The sequence below is a fragment of the Crinia signifera genome, chromosome 5, assembly GCF_055691185.1.
Source record: "Crinia signifera chromosome 5, ASM5569118v1, whole genome shotgun sequence".
NCBI lineage: Eukaryota > Metazoa > Chordata > Amphibia > Anura > Myobatrachidae > Crinia > Crinia signifera.
This window is the reverse complement of record NC_139221.1, coordinates 181558404-181578704: the sequence shown is the minus strand read 5'-3', so window position 1 is coordinate 181578704 and position 20301 is coordinate 181558404. Positions and strand designations below refer to the sequence as shown.

The 20301-nt window shown below is 40.0% G+C and overlaps 1 long non-coding RNA gene across 1 annotated transcript in view; it reads left to right on the top strand.

The window, feature by feature from the left end:
* The window catches only part of LOC146079605 (uncharacterized), a 56126-nt gene extending 41221 nt beyond the window's left edge, over positions 1–14905 (top strand). The window contains exons 2-3 of the long non-coding RNA XR_014474639.1: positions 13355–13553; positions 14822–14905. This is a non-coding gene — a long non-coding RNA (uncharacterized LOC146079605). The remainder of the gene's footprint in view (positions 1–13354; positions 13554–14821) is intronic.
* Positions 14906–20301: the final 5396 nt, after the last annotated feature.

Here is a 20301-nt window from a genome sequence, read left to right as displayed (position 1 = left end):
TTTTATGCTTTATAGAAGTGCAGATAACCTATGATTACTTCCAAACGGGAGGATTACTTCCAACCGGGAGGATTTGATTAAAACTTTGGAAATCATGGGACAAAACTTTATTGCCCGTGGCTATAGTCAAGCTGAGGTGCAATTGGCAAAAGAAAGGTGCCTGGAGCTTAAAAAGGAAGAGTTGCTATTACCGCGAGTAAAAAATACTCAAGAGACGAAACTGTTATTCCCCAATACATACTCAATCAGTTCAGGTTTGTTGAGGGAAGCCATTATGAGACATTGGCACATACTGAGGACTGATCTGCATTGCCAATCTGCTCCTATGTTCTGCTGCAAGAGAAGTTCAAATATCCAGCAAAAGGTGGTCACCACAGATGTGGGGCTTAAACCAGTGGTAAAGAGCACATGGCTGAATACTGGCACAGGAGCAAAGAAATGTACAGGATGTGTCAACTGTAAATTCATACTCAGTGGCAGTAGCTGACAGCATCCCTTAACAGGCCAAAGGTACCATTTGAAGCACAGGATGTATTGCACTACCAAATACACTGTGTACATCATACAGTGCCCATGTAAAAAAATCTATGTGGGGAAAACTATCAGGATGCTGAAAGAGCGCATTAATATGCATAGGTCATCGATCAATAAAGCCCTGATTAAATTGGATGGCAGTACACCTCCTGTTGCAAGACACTTTGCCCAGATGGGGCACTGTATAAAAGACTTTCATTTCTTGCCATTTGATTACATTCCCCCATTGAGACGAGGTGGGGACAGGCATACTCTACTGTTACAAAGAGAAAGTTATTGGACCTATATGTTACAGTCTATGGCACCATTAGGATTGAATGAGGAGCTCAATCTTGTTATATTTTTGTAGTTTGGACCCAGCTGTCGATTATTGTCCACCTATGACCTTGTACATTTGTATATATGTGTGTGATGTTTGATGACATATAATTCAGTTGCTTTACTTTTATTTCATTTTCTGATTTATCTTGTATTGTTTTATTTTTGTAAAAATGTGTGTCATGTTAGCCGTGACATTGTGATATAGTAATGCCATTGATTTAACCATAGGAGTATAATAGTAGCACTAGCTACAACTCCATATCAGTAATATTTGTATTATGTGCGATCAGAATGGCATTTACAAATTGCGCCGCTTGTTTACATTACAAGCCGCGCTGTCATGGCAATGCATGACGCACTTCCGGCACCGGTGAACCTCTCTGTACTCCCTGTGAACACGGCGGCTGTATGTTGGTTCCGCCTGAGGAGGTAATTTCCGGGATGCCGATAGCAGGCTGCTGTGTGATCGGGATGGCGGGGGGAGGACTCCGGTGTCAGCACTGATTAATGATGTGACTCAGGTGAGATGGCACTACTTATAGGTTACCTAGATTCAGTATCAGGTTGATGCCCTTTGAGAAAGGTTGATGAATACCGAAACGGCCCGTCAGGGCAATGCTGTGGAATTGAAGTGTTTGCTGTCTTCAGCTACTGCCACTACGATGAGTATTTGAATTTTGTCATATGTCTCATTAAAGGAATTGTTTGTTGCATACTATTTGCAAGGGTGTGCTGGCCCAGTCTGTCTTTGGAATGGTAATCTGCCTATTCAGTGATTGATACAAGCTATTGGATCTATGCCTTGCACCCCGGCTATTACACTACTATGAGAGTGCATCTCCCTTCTACACCATATATACAGGTCGAGTATCCCGTATCCGAATATCCGTTATCCGAATTATTCCGAAAACCATACATTCCAGAAAGTGAAGAATTTTTTTTGTTTGATAAAAACTCACTGGGGACATATGTAACAGCACTACTGAGGACATGACATGTAACTGGCACTATATATATGTACAAGAAAATGATTGCTTGCCATTTAAATTCAGTATCTGAGATAGTACACAAATTTTGTTTCATGTTTTGAAACCTTGTTTTTTGAACAAATAAAATATATTTGTGTGTATTTTATGTGGTAATAAAATATATATATGTGTATTTTATGTGTTTATACAGCATAAATGCAAGATACTTCAAAAAACATCATTGAAATATTAAAATATTCCGAAATACGGAATAATCCGTTATCCAAAATTCTCCTGGTCCCGAGCATTTTGGATAAGGGATACTCAACTATATATATATATATATATATATATATATATATATATATATATATATATATATATATATATATATATATATATATATATATATATATATATATATATATTCCTTTTTAACCGGCACTCCAACAAAAGTACAGCGGGTCAGGTGCACATCAAATAACAACTCCAGAACTGGTGATAAACAATCAAGTTGTATTGGGCATAGCTGACATGGTCATAGCTACATCGAGCACTATCTGGGATTTCCCCAATCCTCAAGATAACAGCCCACAATCAAGTACAGCAACAAAACCGGGAATGCAGCGGCAGCTGCCCGCCTTGAACGTTTTGCTAGAGCTCAGAACTCTAACACCCCCACCTCCGCCCCAGTCACCCCTGTTACTACCCCGGTAAAGAGTAAGGATCCACACCCTCCCCCTGAAATCTCTCTACAGCAAGTAATGGAGGCAATAAAGGGGTGTGAAGAACGACTAATAGGGAAAATAAATGAAATACAAACAGATGTGGCCTTGATAAGGCAGGAGATTAAAGAGGTCAAAGTGCGAATAAACGAAGCAGAAGCTCGCATCTCAAATATTGAGGACAGCAATGCTCTCTTGGTAACTAAAATTGACCGGGTGGCGGATCAGGTGAATGAGATGAAGTTAAAAATAACCGACATGGAGGGAAGACTGAGGAGAAAAAATCTTAGATTTGTCGGTTTCCCTGAAAGAGCGGAAGGGACAGATCCCGTTAAGTTTATGGAGGATTGGTGTTTGAATAAATTTGGAGCAGAGAAATTCTCCAAGAACTTTGTAATCGAGAGAGCACACAGGGTGCCATTCAGTGCACCGCCCCCGGGGGCAGCACCACGTACCATGATAATTAAGATGTTGAACTTTAGAGATCGAGACATCATTCTTCGTTCAGCAAGAAACATGGAATCACTAGAATTTAATGGAGCTAGAATTGCCATCTTTCCTGATCTGGCCATAGAAGTTCAAAAAAGCAGAGCTAAATTTAGTGATGTTAAGAAGCTCCTACGAGAAAACGGCATAAAGTACTCGATGCTGTATCCGGCAAAGTTAAGGGTGATCTTCGAGGGGCAGACCCTTTTTTTCCAGATGCCCAATGAAGCTGCCAAGTGGGTGGATAAATGGGCACCGGGAAGGACTCAGAAGTCTATGGATTGAAAAATGCTTAAAGTGAAAGTCCAGGGAGCCAGCCGCACGTTGGTGGCCCTAGGTTAAAGCCTGAGGGGACATTGGGGGATGGGGGCAGGTATATCTGGGGGGTATAGGTATACAGGGTGGGGGGTGGGGTTGGGCGTGGTAAATGTTCTTTGTCTTGTTATGTGTAAGGTATGTTTTAAAGGTCCTAAAAATGTAACTCAAAATTCTTGCTTGTACCATCTGTATAACGAAATTGTAAAAAGGGTCCCCATCACCGAGATAGTTAAATCCCCAATGGTGTTAGTGAACGGCAGAGATGATTAGAGTGTTATTTTGGAATGTGAGGGGGCTTAATGAAAAAATTAAAAGAGCCCTAGTGATAAATCAAATTAAACAGACGAAGGCCGACATAATATGCCTTGCCGAGACCCATTTGATGGGAGATAAGGCCAATACATTGAAAAAGGCATGGATTGGGGCAAATTTCCATTCAATGTTTACATCAGGCTCCAGAGGGGTGTCAATATTAATTAAAAAATCTCTGCCCTTCAGGTGCATCAGATCGGTGTTGGATCAAATGGGACGGTATATATTTTTAGAGTGTGATGTTGGATCTATACATATACATTTATTAGTGGTATATATCCCACCGCCATTCTCTTATGAGGTATTGAAGGATGCTTTGGGGTTTGTTGCTCTCTCCCCGGGTCTACCGGTCATGTTAATAGGAGACTTTAACAATGTTTCCAATGTTGACTTGGATAGATGGAGTAGTAAGGGGAATAATGTTAAAAGAAACAACAAGGGTTTGGATGGATTCCTTGCTGATATGGGGTGGGTGGACACGTGGAGAGAGAGGAACCCTAATGCTAAACAGTTTTCGTACTATTCATCTCAGTACCAATCTTTTTCTCGAATTGATATGGTATGGGTTACTAGGCGATTAATGTCAAGAATAGGGGTAGTGGAGTATAAGGCAAGAGGGGTATCCGACCACTCCCCTCTGGTATTAGATCTAAGGGGGGAGGAGGATAGAGGGAATAAATTCTGGAAATTTGATGCCAGACTGCTCCATACCTTGGAGGATATTGACAATATTCGAAATTCCTGGTTAGAGTTTTGGACAATTAATAGAGGTACAGCTGATAATAGGACGGTATGGGAGGCCATTAAGGCTAACATAAGAGGGTCATTGATTAAAGCCACAAGTGTTAAAAAAAAACAAAATAAGAAGGAAATAATGGAATTAGAAAAGGAATGTATGATGTGGGAGGCTACTTATTTGCAAAATACTACAGAAGATAATAAAAAGGCTTGGTTGGAAGCAAGGAAAAAGTGGTTGGGAAAATTGGAGATAGAAAATGAAAAATGTGTACAATACCATTCCTATACTAGATATGCCAGTGTGGATAAATCTGGGTCTCTATTATCCCATATGGCCAAAGTAGATCGGCCCTCAAACATCATTATGAGGGTAAAAAACAGTAAAGGGGATATGGTTTATGACACCCGAAAGATCGCCGAAGCATTTATGGATTATTTTGGTAATATATATACATCAAAGGTGAGGTGTGGGGAGGAGGAGATAAAGGCATATCTGGAGAAAATAGATTTACAAACCCTATCATCAGAGGGTAGGGAAGTATTAGATGCCCCAATAGACATAGTAGAAATAAAGGAGGCTATTGGAGAACTCCCTAATGGTAAATCTCCAGGATTGGATGGTATACCAGGAGAAGTCTATAAAAAATATGTAGATGTAGTGGCTCCTATTTTCTTAGAGATCCTAACCTCTTGTTTTTTGGAAAATAGTTTACCAAGGTCTATGCTTGAAACTAAAATAGTGGTATTGTTAAAAGCTGACAAGGACCCTGAGATGTTGGACTCTTATAGGCCTATATCACTAATTGCAGTAGAGGCTAAAATCCTGGCCAAAATTTTGGCAAAGAGGTTAAATAAATTTCTAGATCAAATTATATATGAAGACCAATCCGGCTTCATGCCTGGGAAGGATACCTCCTTTAACTTGAAGAAAGTTTTCATGCATCTCCAGGCCCCCCATGTAGAGGACCACTGCCCGGTAATAGTATCTTTGGATGCTACAAAAGCATTTGATGTTGTGGAGTGGTCCTTTCTGTGGGGGGTGCTGGAGAGAGTGGGGATAGGTCCCAATTTCCTACAGTGGGTGAAGTTATTGTACCATAATCCAGAGGCCAGAGTGGCAATAAATGGACATATCTCTAACCCATTTGCGGTTAGTAGAGGGACTAGACAGGGGTGTCCTCTATCTCCAAGTCTGTTTGCACTGGCGATAGAGCCCCTTGCTTGTCTGCTAAGGGAAAAATTGCATAATGAGGGGTTTAAGCGGGGTAAAAGTAAAGATGTAGTGGCGTTGTACGCCGATGATGTGTTATTGTTTTTGAGAGATGGCCAAAAGGGGGTTCCAACTGCCCTCAAGGTAATTGAAGAATATGGAAAATATTCAGGCTTTCAGGTCAATTGGAGCAAATCAAGTATCCTCCCACTTCAAGCAGGGGCTATAGGAATAAATTCACCACTCAAGGTAGTTAATGTATTTAGGTACCTGGGAATTTGGATCTCACCTAACCCGGGGGAATTTGAGAAATTGAATCTTGCACCATTTATGTATGATCTGGGTAATAAGATAAAACACTGGAGTAAATTGCCACTAACAAGTATGGGTAGAGTGAACCTCTTAAAAATGATAATACTCCCTAAATTGTTATATATTATCCAACAGTCCCCGCACTATATTTCTAAAGAATTCTTCAGGAAAATTAACAGCATGTCAGGGTCCTTTATCTGGAAAAACTCACGTCCTAAAATTAATTTCCAGACCCTACTTAGGAAAAAAGATGATGGTGGGATGGCGATGCCGGACTATAGAACGTATTATTTGGCCTGCCAAGTAAGATCATTGGTGGATTGGCTAGGAGATACATCCATAGGCGAGGGGATAAAGGACCTAGTCCGAAATAGTGGCTGCATCCATACTCCAGTACAAAACTTAATGTTGGGAGGGAAAGTAAGCAAGGAGTTAACGATGGTGAAACAAGCAAAAAAAATATGGTCAGAAATAAATAAGTTGTACGATTTTAAAATGTTGGACATGGACCACCCCTTAATCAGTGGCAATAGGTTAACCAAAAGTGATATTATACAGTTGTCTAAAGCTTGGGAGGAATATGGAATAAAATTCCTTAATCAGGTATACGAGAACAACAAATTAAAGTCATTCCCCCAGCTGAAAGAAGAGTATAGTCTCCCTTCAGCCTTTACATTTAGATATCTCCAGTTAAAAAATATACTGTCAACCCAATATGGAAGTGAGGCCCCGGTGTTTGGAATCTCACCTGTGAAAGAAATCCTGGCAGGAGGGGGTAGGGCCAATAAGATATCAAAGATATATAATACTATTTTAAAGAAAAAACATGAAAATGGCCTAAATAGAGTAAAATCTGGGTGGGAAAAAGACTTGGGGAATATCGCTAATGAGGAATGGAGAAACACCCTGGCAACAATTCCAAAATCGACAAGTTCAATTAAGACGCAGCAAATACAATTATTTATTATGCACAGGGCATATTACTCAACGGGGAGGCTTGTAAAATTTGGAGCCCTAAGTGAGGATATATGCCCTAAATGTAGAAAGGCACCAGGCACTTTTTTTCACTTGATATGGGAGTGTCACACTCTACAGGAATTCTGGTCTGAGGTGAAAAGAGAATTAACTGAAGTTGGAATAGAGGAACAGAAACTCACTCCCAAGTTTTGTTTGTTGAATATAGGGGGAGGGGAAGGCACGGATAAATTCACTAAAATATTTATTAATAATATGTGTTCACTGGCCAAAGTCATTATAGCTAGAAATTGGCTTGCAAAAAATGGCCCAGGGATAGAAGAATGGAGGGCACTAATTAAGTTTACAATTAAACATGAGAGATATGTATATAAAAGTAGAAGCTGTTCATCAAAATTTAATAAAATATGGCACAAATGGTTAACACACAAAGCAAATGTAATATAGATTTGTCACAAATATGATAAGGTAGTAATTTGCTCGGTCCTAATAAAGAACCTATATGATTATACAGAATTGGTAACCTGGGTTAATAATGATAATAAAAAAAAAAGGGGAGCTATGGTATAAAGGTTGGAGGGGTATGGATGGATTGGTTAAAGTCGAAGTTGATAGATCAAACATCAAAAGAGTAATGGTGATGGGGATAAACTAATGTTAAACTAATGTCAAAGTAATCTTGTAAAGCGATGGTTAATCTGCATGAATTTAGGGCTGTGATTATATAAATAATGGATATTTAAGAAAGGAATGATAATACCTTACAATGTCATATATTTGTATGTGTTTGTAAGTGTTGTGTTTGTATTATTCTTTTTCTTCTGTATGTCTTTTTTATATGCAAATAAAAAAAAAAAAAAAAAAAAAAGTACAGCAACAAAAGTGTGCCCCATCCCCCTCATGGCATATACCAGGGGAAGAAATCTAAGCCCTTCACTACTGAATTATTTTTCCAGTGCATGCAGTCTGTCCATAGCCCAGGACTTGCTCAGCAGGTGTGATAAACACAAGCAGATATGGGCTGGAGCTGATGTCACACTACTTCAAATGCCTGCACTTTCCCTGACACTTCCAGAAAACATCTGAATACCACTCTCAATTATTAACTTGTATACAGCCAGCAATTAAAAAAACAACATAGTACCATACTATAATTTTTTTCACCCAGCCTGAAAAGTCGCATCCGTGCAATCAGGTATGAATTAATCCTTTGGTTCCACTTAGTACCCCAAAATTAGGTACTGTCATAATTCATAATCTGAACTGCTCATCATTAATTATTCATGTATCAAATTACAGTAGTTCAAAACGTATTTGCTGCTATAAACTATATCCATACCTTCCAACTTTTGCCTTTAGTAATCTGGACCTGCCGCCTCAGAAGGGGATGGGGTGTCATGCCTAGCAGGTGTGGCTTCCAGTAGAAGATACATGGCCTAGTGCAGGGGTGGCCAAACCGGTCCTCGAGATCTACCAACGGTCCACATTTTCCAGGTTACCTAGCTGGTGCACAGCTGTAGTCATTACTAACTGTCACATTTTAAAACCTGCTGCATTCATTCCTACTATAGATCCACAGGTTGCCTGGAAAACATGCACTGTTGGTAGATCTTGAGGACAGGTTTGGCCACCCCTGGCCTAGTGCCATGAGCCCTGTTTTCGTCAATTTAACATGCACATGGCATTTATATACCAATTACCAGTTTCTCTAAAGAGCAGAGCATAATTCTCTCCAACTGTGAACTGCGGGAGAGACAGCAGGACAGTCCTCAATTAGCGGGATTGTCCCACAGTAATTGCTATATCTAATCTAGGTATGCAACATCTAATGATCCCTAACAAACATATAGATGCCATGCTGGACACTCACATATGCTGGGATTTTACTAACCAGTATACAGTAATTGGCTGGTAATTAAAAAGAAACACTGACATATTATATAGTATAGTAGTATATTGGTGGTCAAAAAAAATCCTTATTATTGTTTTAACTCTTTCAGTGCCAATGCGAGAAGTGTGCAACACTCAGGAAACCAGCAATGCCATGCACTCTTCACCTTATGGTTGTAATGTGTGATAGATGTAAATAATTGGAAAATACATCCCAACCCTCTTTTCTTTGGAATCATTATACTCATGATGAACATACATGAGAAGGAGCCTTAATGCACCTTTGCCAACAGCTGTAAAAGTCACTCCAGGAGAACACCAGATGGGGCAATTCATATCAATTTGGAGGTGTGGTGCAGATTTTGCGTCATCCTGGCCTCGCCTCCTGTGGTTTAAAACCATGAATTGCAACATTTTAAAGTGGGGTTAGAGCTAAATGACATAATGGCCCTGCCAAAAACTGTAGGGTGAAGATACAATGATGCGATTCAATGCAAACACATCTCCCCACTTCCATTTCTGAAGTGAGAAGCAGTGGGTTACTGACCTACTCTGTTCGGTTGCTGGGAGAGCCCTATATCTATCGGTCTCTTTTGACACTGTGGGAGAGTTGGAATGCATGTGCAGGGCTGTAACCTCTTTTATTACATCTATTAGGGGCATATACATAGCTTCCAAAGTGCTGCCCCAACTCTTCACTGTATATTAAATATACCACCTTAATGCTAAAATTACATGCCAAGCAAAGTTAACTATGGGGTTGATGGGACTACAACTTTGGATTTTTATATAAAAATAGGACAATCATGAAGATAGCATGATGGTAGACAGCCAACACTTGATCTTATTAAAAAGGCAGAGATGTTAGAAACAGGTTTATTGGAGGTAAACGTTATCTAAATGATAAATGGTGGTGGAACAGGTGCATTTACCAAGCATTTTTCTGCTTTATAGAAGTGCAGATAACCTATGATTACTTCCAAACGGGAGGATTACTTCCAACCGGGAGGATTTGATTAAAACTTTGGAAATCATGGGACAAAACTTTATTGCCCGTGGCTATAGTCAAGCTGAGGTGCAATTGGCAAAAGAAAGGTGCCTGGAGCTTAAAAAGGAAGAGTTGCTATTACCGCAAGTAAAAATTACTCAAGAGACGAAACTGTTATTCCCCAATACATACTCAATCAGTTCAGGTTTGTTGAGGGAAGCCATTATGAGACATTGGCACATACTGAGGACTGATCTGCATTGCCAATCTGCTCCTATGTTCTGCTGCAAGAGAAGTTCAAATATCCAGCAAAAGGTGGTCACCACAGATGTGGGGCTTAAACCAGTGGTAAAGAGCACATGGCTGAATACTGGCACAGGAGCAAAGAAATGTACAGGATGTGTCAACTGTAAATTCATACTCAGTGGCAGTAGCTGACAGCATCCCTTAACAGGCCAAAGGTACCATTTGAAGCACAGGATGTATTGCACTACCAAATACACTGTGTACATCATACAGTGCCCATGTAAAAAAATCTATGTGGGGAAAACTATCAGGATGCTGAAAGAGCTCATTAATATGCATAGGTCATCGATCAATAAAGCCCTGATTAAATTGGATGGCAGTACACCTCCTGTTGCAAGACACTTTGCCCAGATGGGGCACTGTATAAAAGACTTTCATTTCTTGCCATTTGATTACATTCCCCCATTGAGACGAGGTGGGGACAGGCATACTCTACTGTTACAAAGAGAAAGTTATTGGACCTATATGTTACAGTCTATGGCACCATTAGGATTGAATGAGGAGCTCAATCTTGTTATATTTTTGTAGTTTGGACCCAGCTGTCGATTATTGTCCACCTATGACCTTGTACATTTGTATATATGTGTGTGATGTTTGATGACATATAATTCAGTTGCTTTACTTTTATTTCATTTTCTGATTTATCTTGTATTGTTTTATTTTTGTAAAAATGTGTGTCATGTTAGCCGTGACATTGTGATATAGTAATGCCATTGATTTAGCCATAGGAGTATAATAGTAGCACTAGCTACAACTCCATATCAGTAATATTTGTATTATGTGCGATCAGAATGGCATTTACAAATTGCGCCGCTTGTTTACATTACAAGCCGCGCTGTCATGGCAATGCATGACGCACTTCCGGCACCGGTGAACCTCTCTGTACTCCCTGTGAACACGGCGGCTGTATGTTGGTTCCGCCTGAGGAGGTAATTTCCGGGATGCCGATAGCAGGCTGCTGTGTGATCGGGATGGCGGGGGGAGGACTCCGGTGTCAGCACTGATTAATGATGTGACTCAGGTGAGATGGCACTACTTATAGGTTACCTAGATTCAGTATCAGGTTGATGCCCTTTGAGAAAGGTTGATGAATACCGAAACGGCCCGTCAGGGCAATGCTGTGGAATTGAAGTGTTTGCTGTCTTCAGCTACTGCCACTACGATGAGTATTTGAATTTTGTCATATGTCTCATTAAAGGAATTGTTTGTTGCATACTATTTGCAAGGGTGTGCTGGCCCAGTCTGTCTTTGGAATGGTAATCTGCCTATTCAGTGATTGATACAAGCTATTGGATCTATGCCTTGCACCCCGGCTATTACACTACTATGAGAGTGCATCTCCCTTCTACACCATATATACAGGTCGAGTATCCCGTATCCGAATATCCGTTATCCGAATTATTCCGAAAACCATACATTCCAGAAAGTGAAGAATTTTTTTTTTTTGATAAAAACTCACTGGGGACATATGTAACAGCACTACTGAGGACATGACATGTAACTGGCACTATATATATGTACAAGAAAATGATTGCTTGCCATTTAAATTCATAATCTGAGATAGTACACAAATTTTGTTTCATGTTTTGAAACCTTGTTTTTTTGAACAAATAAAATATATTTGTGTGTATTTTATGTGGTAATAAAATATATATGTGTGTATTTTATGTGTTTATACAGCATAAATGCAAGATACTTCAAAAAACATCATTGAAATATTAAAATATTCCGAAATACGGAATAATCCGTTATCCAAAATTCTCCTGGTCCCGAGCATTTTGGATAAGGGATACTCAACTATATATATATATATATATATATATATATATATATATATATATATATATGTATATAGCAAACAAAGAGGTCTGGCACTCCACTTGCCAGCAGGGGATGGCGATGGTATATTTGCCCGGGTGCTCACGTAAAGAGCCACAGCGTACTCCCACAGATACAGAGAAGAAAACGCGTCACTCCAGGGACTTCAAACCAACGTGTAATTTAATGGCGCATATCAACGTCGTTTCGGGACACTTCCCGTCATCCTGATGACGGGAAGTGTCCCGAAACGACGTTGATATGCGCCATTAAATTACACGTTGGTTTGAAGTCCCTGGAGTGACGCGTTTTCTTCTCTGTATATATGTATATATATATTCCTTTTTAACCGGCACTCCAACAAAAGTACAGCGGGTCAGGTGCACATCAAATAACAACTCCAGAACTGGTGATAAACAATCAAGTTGTATTGGGCATAGCTGACATGGTCATAGCTACATCGAGCACTATCTGGGATTTCCCCAATCCTCAAGATAACAGCCCACAATCAAGTACAGCAACAAAAGTGTGCCCCATCCCCCTCATGGCATATACCAGGGGAAGAAATCTAAGGGACCGTTTGGTGCAGGCCGACATTACCGAATACAATCCAGCAATACCCCCAAATGTTTATTTTAAACCACCTGGGTGTTATGGTTGTGGAGTTTGCATTACTTGCAAATTCATGATTAGGTAGTTGTGTATTATAGCGGCGCCCCCGATGTACATCGTACGATGAACGTATCGCATCGCATCGTACACTAACCAACGAAATCATCGCATACCATCGCATGCGTTATGGTATGCGATGCGATGGGAGCCGACAAAATACACAAGTACCCATGATTACATGCAGAGAATTCCAACACCCACACTGTGCAAAAAAGCATAACATCAGGTTTGTTTTTTTCCTGCTCCTCAACACATGTGGTATATATCATCTTGTGCCCATGTGGTTTGCTGTATGTGGAGCAAACTATCCATAAATTTAAGGAAAGGATGGCGGCCCACGGGTCGGCCATCAATTTAATTCTGAAAGGGAAAGAGGTAAACCAGCCGGTCCCTCGACATTTCAAGCCAGCAGGTCATTCTCTTGAGCCCCTCCGCTATTTCATAATTGACCACGTTCCTCATAGTCTGCGGGGTGGCAATAAGGCTAAAAAATTACTTATTAAAGAAACCCAGTGGATCTTGCGTTTGGGGACCACCAAACCGGTTGGCCTAAATGACAAGATAAATTGGAACAGCCTTATTTAAACTGCCAACAGTGGGTGATACTGTGATAGTGAGATTTCTCTAAACCTGGGGGTTATTTATCTGAAGTCCATATTGGTACAATGTATAGTATATATGTCTGTGTTTTCTATATGCGTTCTTTTTTTAGTATGCATCACAATTTTTTTCTATGTATGTTTTTATTATGTATGCTTTTCTCTTTTACTCACTATAGTAGTTCAGGAAGTGGTCCCCTGGTGTCTGGTCCGCAGAAAATCAGAGAAAGGTGCCCTCTGACCTGGTGACAGGCGGAAGTTACAGCCCTGGAACACAAGGCTTGCGGGCAGGACAGTATTACTGGCTGAACACCAGGAAATGCGAGATGCAGGACTTCCAGTATTGCATGCGGTGGCAGCCGGGGACGCACGCCAGGACAGGTGAGCAATTTGTTTGCTATTTAGGTGGGGATGGGGCACACTTTTGTTGCTGTTTCTTGATTGTGGGCTGTTATCCTGAAGACGGGGAAAATCCCTGAAAGCGCTCGATGTAGCTATGACCATGTCAACTATGCCCAATACAGCTTGATTGTTTATCACCAGTTCTGGAGTTGTCAGTGTGCCTTCTTCATTGTATCCCTATATATGTATATGGACATTACAGGGTTTGCCCAAGCGGCAAGGAATGATTAAACAGAGACCACCTTTCTTAAAAGAGCACCAGGATGCTATAAATGTGTGTAATGCACCACCTGCCAGTCAATGGTCACAGGAGCATCCTTTACACTGAAATCAGCGGCTAACACTTTCAGAATCAAACATGTTTTCTCATGCAGATCGACACATGTGGTCTACTTACTGACGTGTCCGTGTGGACTGGGATACGTCGGTAAGACCATTCAACCATTTAAGGAGAGGGCAGCGATGCACCGGTCGGCTATTAAGGCAGCAGTTACCAACAGAATCAAAGGACGCTCTTCAGACCAACCAGTGGCAAGATATCATATTGTTTCTTCTGTACTTGTTCTAGAGGGTTTGGCGACCCACTACCCCTGATATTTTTACTTGATAGCTGCTCTAAGCGCAGTCCCAATTGTCATCTATTTAACCAACCAGTGGCAAGGCATTTTGCCGAATGCAATCACAACCTCAGCGATCTACTGCATCAAATCATCGACCATGTCCCAGCCAGCACTTCTTCAAGTAGAGGCATGATGGATCTTTAAATTAAGAACAGTGTTCCCACAAGGTCTAAATGAAAGAATGCCCTGGAATGTCTTCTAAGAGCACACTGACAGGCTCTGATGACAAGTGCCATTGAAGCTGCATCACAACAGCACACCACGGGAGTTCCATCCCCCAACACATAATATAATACAATACAACATCTTTAGTATCCCCATTATAGTATTATAAAATCTCCAGTATCCTAAGCATAGTAACTTATGGGCAACACAAAGCCTCTTTGCCTTCAGTGAGTGACTTATATTAGAGTTAATACAGCGGGCACCTGGAGCTTAGTATAAATGGACGTTCCCCATTACAGACACAGTTAGTTATAAAGACATCTCCAATATTCATGTTTAATTATGCCATTGAATGCTTGAACTAGGTAATATAACTGTATGCCTTGATTCTACAATGTTATAGCTTGCATGCGCTCTCTATGGCGTGTGAAATGACGCATCTGTTTGTTTTGGGTTGACTAGGCAACACGCGTAGCTCCCCGACAGCCGGACCGGAAGTGAAGCACATGCCACTTCTGTCCAGATGCCGGGCAGCACAGGTGATGGGCGCACTTCACTCTTCTCCTGCCTTTAAAGGTAAGAGTCTTCTATGTTCATTGTCACCATTCTGCACCTTGAAAACGGGGTCCCAACCCCGAAACCTCGGATTTTGTATGCACCTTACAATGTTTATATAAAGAATACTGTTTTACCAGCCTGCGGGTGCCACCATTCTTCTACCTGTATGTCTATATATATATATATATATATATATATATATATATATATATATATATATATATATATATATATATATATACACATGTCTGTTTTAGTCTCAAAAACACAATATTGTTTAAAGATCAATAACCAAAAATCAATGAAACTCTACATTTAGTAAATTTACCGCATATGCAACTTTCTAGCAAGATGGCATCTTCCTGGGCCTCAGCTCCATGATCTGAGATGGGCGCTTTGGGCCCAAAACACCCCCCCCCCCCCCCCTGCGGCCTGAACCTCCTGCCACTGGCGCTTCTGTCGGGTCCCGGTTCTCCCGACTCCGGATGCTAATAAAAAGTGACACTCGAAAAAATGGCTGCCCCGATAATGCAGACAGTTTTTGAGGATGCTAGAGGAGGCGGCGGCCCTTAGTACAGGTAACAGCCACAACACTCTCCAAGTGGGATCACAGAGAGAGGAGGGATCATTTGTATTATGTTATGGATATTGTGTCTTATCATTGAGGCAGAGAAGAGGACCGTAACCCCAATAAGAGGGGCGTACAGTATTTATTATATATGTGTATGCGGTTATATCTCTCTACTCAGAGAAGAGGATCACCATCTTACTAGGAGGGATGTACCTCTTCTTTCTAGGCGCCAGTGGAGGGGACTTTCTATTTTCCTGTCTGTTCGAGCGGAAAATTAGCATCTGAATACATATTTCCTGATTTATTGTATGATGTCTATCGATATAAACAATCATTTTGGCTTTTCACTTCAAAATTTGGAGAAACAATGCTCACAGACATGCATCTTCAGCCAAGAAAGAAAACTTCTGCCTTAATCTCCTGATATTGTGGCGTGCAAAGACATTCTCGATAATCTGACTATATTTCTTATAGTTTTCCATCACTATTATCTCCTCCCTGAGGACAGATATATGCAAATGCAGTGTAACGTAGAAGAAAATCTCACACGTAAATTTGTCAAAAAATGACCCAGCTGTCAGGACAACTGTAAAATCTCACAGTTTGGGCCTAACATGGATCTGGTCAATCACACAAGTCATGTTTTTTTCAAATGTTTCCTATGCTGTATATTTAACACTATGACGGTTAGGTGCAAATGCTTGCTCATGAAACTTAACAGACTCAACCCTTGAGTTGGTGTAGCCTGAATGCTTTTGGACATGAAATTATCATATTTAATTTAGCACGTTTTTAGCTTCTACATTAATAACTTCTACATTACTTCTACATTAATAACTTCTACATTTTAACTTCTACCATAATATTTTTTACTTCTCAATGCTGTAAAGGTCCATAGCGCAGCGCTATGCAAAGCCGTCCTCAAAGCCACTCATCTGCTGGTATTTCCAGCAGATGAACAACTTTCCCAGTGATGATGCGGAAGCGTGCAGCAGTGCTCACTGCTCTTCGTCAGGGCATACGCACTGGGCGGCTTTGAGTTAAAAGCCGCTCAAACATGTTGTTTTGAGCGACTTTCAGCTCAAAGTTGCCCTGTGTGTATGGATCTATACACTTGTTCTCATCAATGTTACACATAGATTCTGCTATATTTATTTATTATTTATTAACAGTTTCTTATATAGTGCATACATATTCCACAGCACTTGAAATAGTATAGTTGAACATTCACATAAGTCCCTGCCCCAGTGGAGCTTACAATCTATATTCCCTACCTACCTCATGTACAGGTACATGCATACACACACATTCTAGGGATAATTTTGTTGGAAGCCAATTGACATACCAGTATATTTTTGGATTGTGGGAGTAAACTTGAGCACTTGGAGTAAACCCACACAAACACATGGAGAATATACAAACTCCACACACATTGGTATCTAATCCATGACCTCAGCGCTGTGAGGCAGTAATGTTAACCATTACACCATCCGTTATGTAACTAAAACATCTTAACATTTTACTAATGCGATGCCTTGAGGTGGTTGGACTGTGCTAACTTGGAGGGTCCTTTTTCTGAACTTGAACATTAGATTAAGGGACCCACCAGCTGAAGTCACAAGGTTGAGGTAGATGGGCCCCTATAAGCCAAAAATTATGCCAAGCACCTCAATTTGCTTTATGTTAGATTGCACAGTTAATTATAATTATTATGATAATCAATGCTCAGTAATTTAGGGTTTGCATCTGTGTTTTCTTTTTTTTATTATGAAGCTTAGTAGACTCAAAAAATGTAACAAAATCATTTTTATATGGGGTTTTAGACAAAACGGTTACTCCATTTTGTTTAACTGACTTATATAACATACTGTAAGTATTACCTATGTTTAAAGTGGAAAAAGTCTTGGATGATAACTAATCCTTTAATCTTCATACGTGAACTATGTTATCAGGGTTAGGACTACTATTACAAGGGAAACATTCCCAGTTTTGTGCTCTAAGGACCACCTTACTTGCCCTGACACTATGACAATGCACTCATTGAATGTAGACATAATTTAAGTCTTCCAATTATAGGGGAGGTTGAGAGATTACAGTGTGATATTACATCTCATTAAGTGATTTTGTGTGAATAGAAATGACATGCTTTCCCATGTTTATTCTCAATTCTATCTCCAAATGGTGAAGTTCAGCAGTAACTTGATAAATACTGGAACTTGTTGGGGGTATTTGTATGGAAAAAAAGCATAACACATGTATCCTTTTTTCAGTCCTTGACAAGGCTAAAACAAATGCTACTTTTCAAGTTACAAGAACAAGCATGTTGCATAAAACCACATAAATTATCTGCAAAGGCTGGCGACGCCTGTCTGCTTCACTTTATCCTGTACTGTTCTCCGGAAAATATAAATAAACAGTTCTTAAACACCACAATCTTTGTTTCTTAATTGTACTTGATTCTTTGATCTATCCTCTATTGTAGCCATTACAAACTATTGGCAGCAAAAAAAACTATGTTCAAAAATATGTTAAATAACTGGATTTAAAGGACAGATACATAATAATTTTATAAAAGTTTAATGTTATATTTTAGAATAAAAAGTACCTGTTTTCTGTGTGTAACTTACTATACATTGGAGTGACAATACTATATACAGGGCTGTATTTTGTTCACTGCCCTAGACACTACGGGGTAAATTTACCCATAGCAACTATTCAAATTATGCCTAATATTTTGCTATTGCCTCTTAGAAAATGAAAGAATCTTATTGATTAATTGCTTTTGGCAACATCACTTCTTTTAATTTTAAGAAGATTTAGTAACTTTACCCCTACAGTTGCCTACAGGGCAACTTTACCCCTACAGTGCAAAATGAATATATTAGCAAGGGATAAGGTTCAGGGATAAACTAGCTATTGGTTGCTTTTAACTGAATTTATTAATTTATACTAAAACGCACACTTACTAAGGGATTTTTTCTCTAAATCTGTTTTTGAGTGTTAGAAAATGTATGATTTAGCTTCTGAAACACAATATTGACTGAAATTTGTTTAAAACTGATAAAAATGTACATTTTACCTCACCACTGAGGCAAAAAGTACTTTATATATATAAATGGTGCCTTTTCACAAAGCAATGCTGTCTCAACTGCACCAGTGATTCTCAAACATTTCCGTCCAACACCCCCTTTGATCCATACATTTATTTTAGTGTCCCTGGCCATTTACCGTATATATTCGAGTATAACCCGACCGGAATATAAGCCGAGGCACCTAATTTTACCACAAAAAAACTGGGAAAACAAATTGACTCGAGTATAGTCCCTGGCCATTTACTGTATATATACTCAAGTATAAGCCGACCCAAATATAAGCTGAGCCACCTAATTTTACCACAAAAAAATGGGAAAACTTATTGACTCGAGTTTAACCCTAAGGTGGGAAATGCAGCAGCTACTGGTAAATTTCAAAAATAAAAATAGATACCAATAATGCCCCGAGTAGTATACCTTAAAGAAATGCTCACTTTTTTTGCAGCCTTGCATAAGGCATTGGTCCTTCGCCACTGTTGCTGCTGCTGGTCTGCGCAGAGGGGGAGAGGAGAAGCGGCTTTCCTGCTTAGAGCTGTTGCCGGCTAGAGGGCTGCTTCATGGCTCAGCGGGGACAGGGGGAGAGAAGACGCTGCCTCATGGCTGGCAGGCTTGCAGGGACAGGGGGGAGAGGAGCCAAAGGCGTAACTACCATAGGTGCAAGGGGTGCAGCTGCTATGGGGCCCAGAGCTGAAGGGGGCCATCTTTGCTGTCTAAGTATATGTTTTACATACATTTATCACCATCAGTTGCTAAATAGGGGGCCCTTACAATATTTTGCTATGGGGCCCACGATTATCTAGATACACCTCTGAGAGGAGCCACTTCTTCATGGACAGATGGGGATGGGGGAGAAGAGAGGTAGCTTCCGGCCGCACTGGGTCCCCATCTCCCGCATCATCGCTGAGTCTCCTGCAGCTGCACCAGTCCCCTCCTTCACAGCAGTGCTGGTCCCTGGGACCCTAACTCGCCCTAATCCTAATAAGCCGAGGGGGGCTTTTTCAACATAAAAAAGTGCTGAAAAAGTTGGCTTATACTCAAATATATATGGAGAAACAAATGACTAAATTTTCTTTAAACTATTTTAATAAAATCGGTACCACTTTCTTAATGAGTTTATTCTTATAATGAATAAGTAAGCAGGTAAATTGTGTTTTAGGCATTAAAATCATTATCGATGGAGGCATGAGCTAATGGATAAGAAGGTCCAAAGGTTTCCACTGCTCAGTTGTGTAGTAGTCTGTTTATGCTGAGGAAAATATTAAGTGTTAGAATTCATTTTTAAAGTGTATATTTAAAATGGGACGTTAAACTTCTTAATTGCAGTGTATGTTTTGTTTATGCAAATTAACATATATATATATAGTATATTTGTTACTTTGTCGATTTCTAGTTATTTCCTCCTTTTTAACTTTAATTAGCATTCAAGCTAGGATATTTTAATGAGATGAAAATTAAAGTTTCTGCATGTAATGCCATATTTTCATGCCTGCCATGCTTCAAGAGTTTTTGTGAATAAACACTGATATCAATTGGCTTCCAGAAAAATTTCCATTATAAACGACTAAAAATGTAATCTGGAAGCATGTGCTGTTCACTAAATTTACCTATGACAATTATAACTAAGAAAATAAACAATATAGATTGGTTATACCAGGGGTGTCAAACTCAAATTCATCGGGGGCCGCATCAGCGGTTTGGTCACCCTCAAAGGGCCGGTTGTA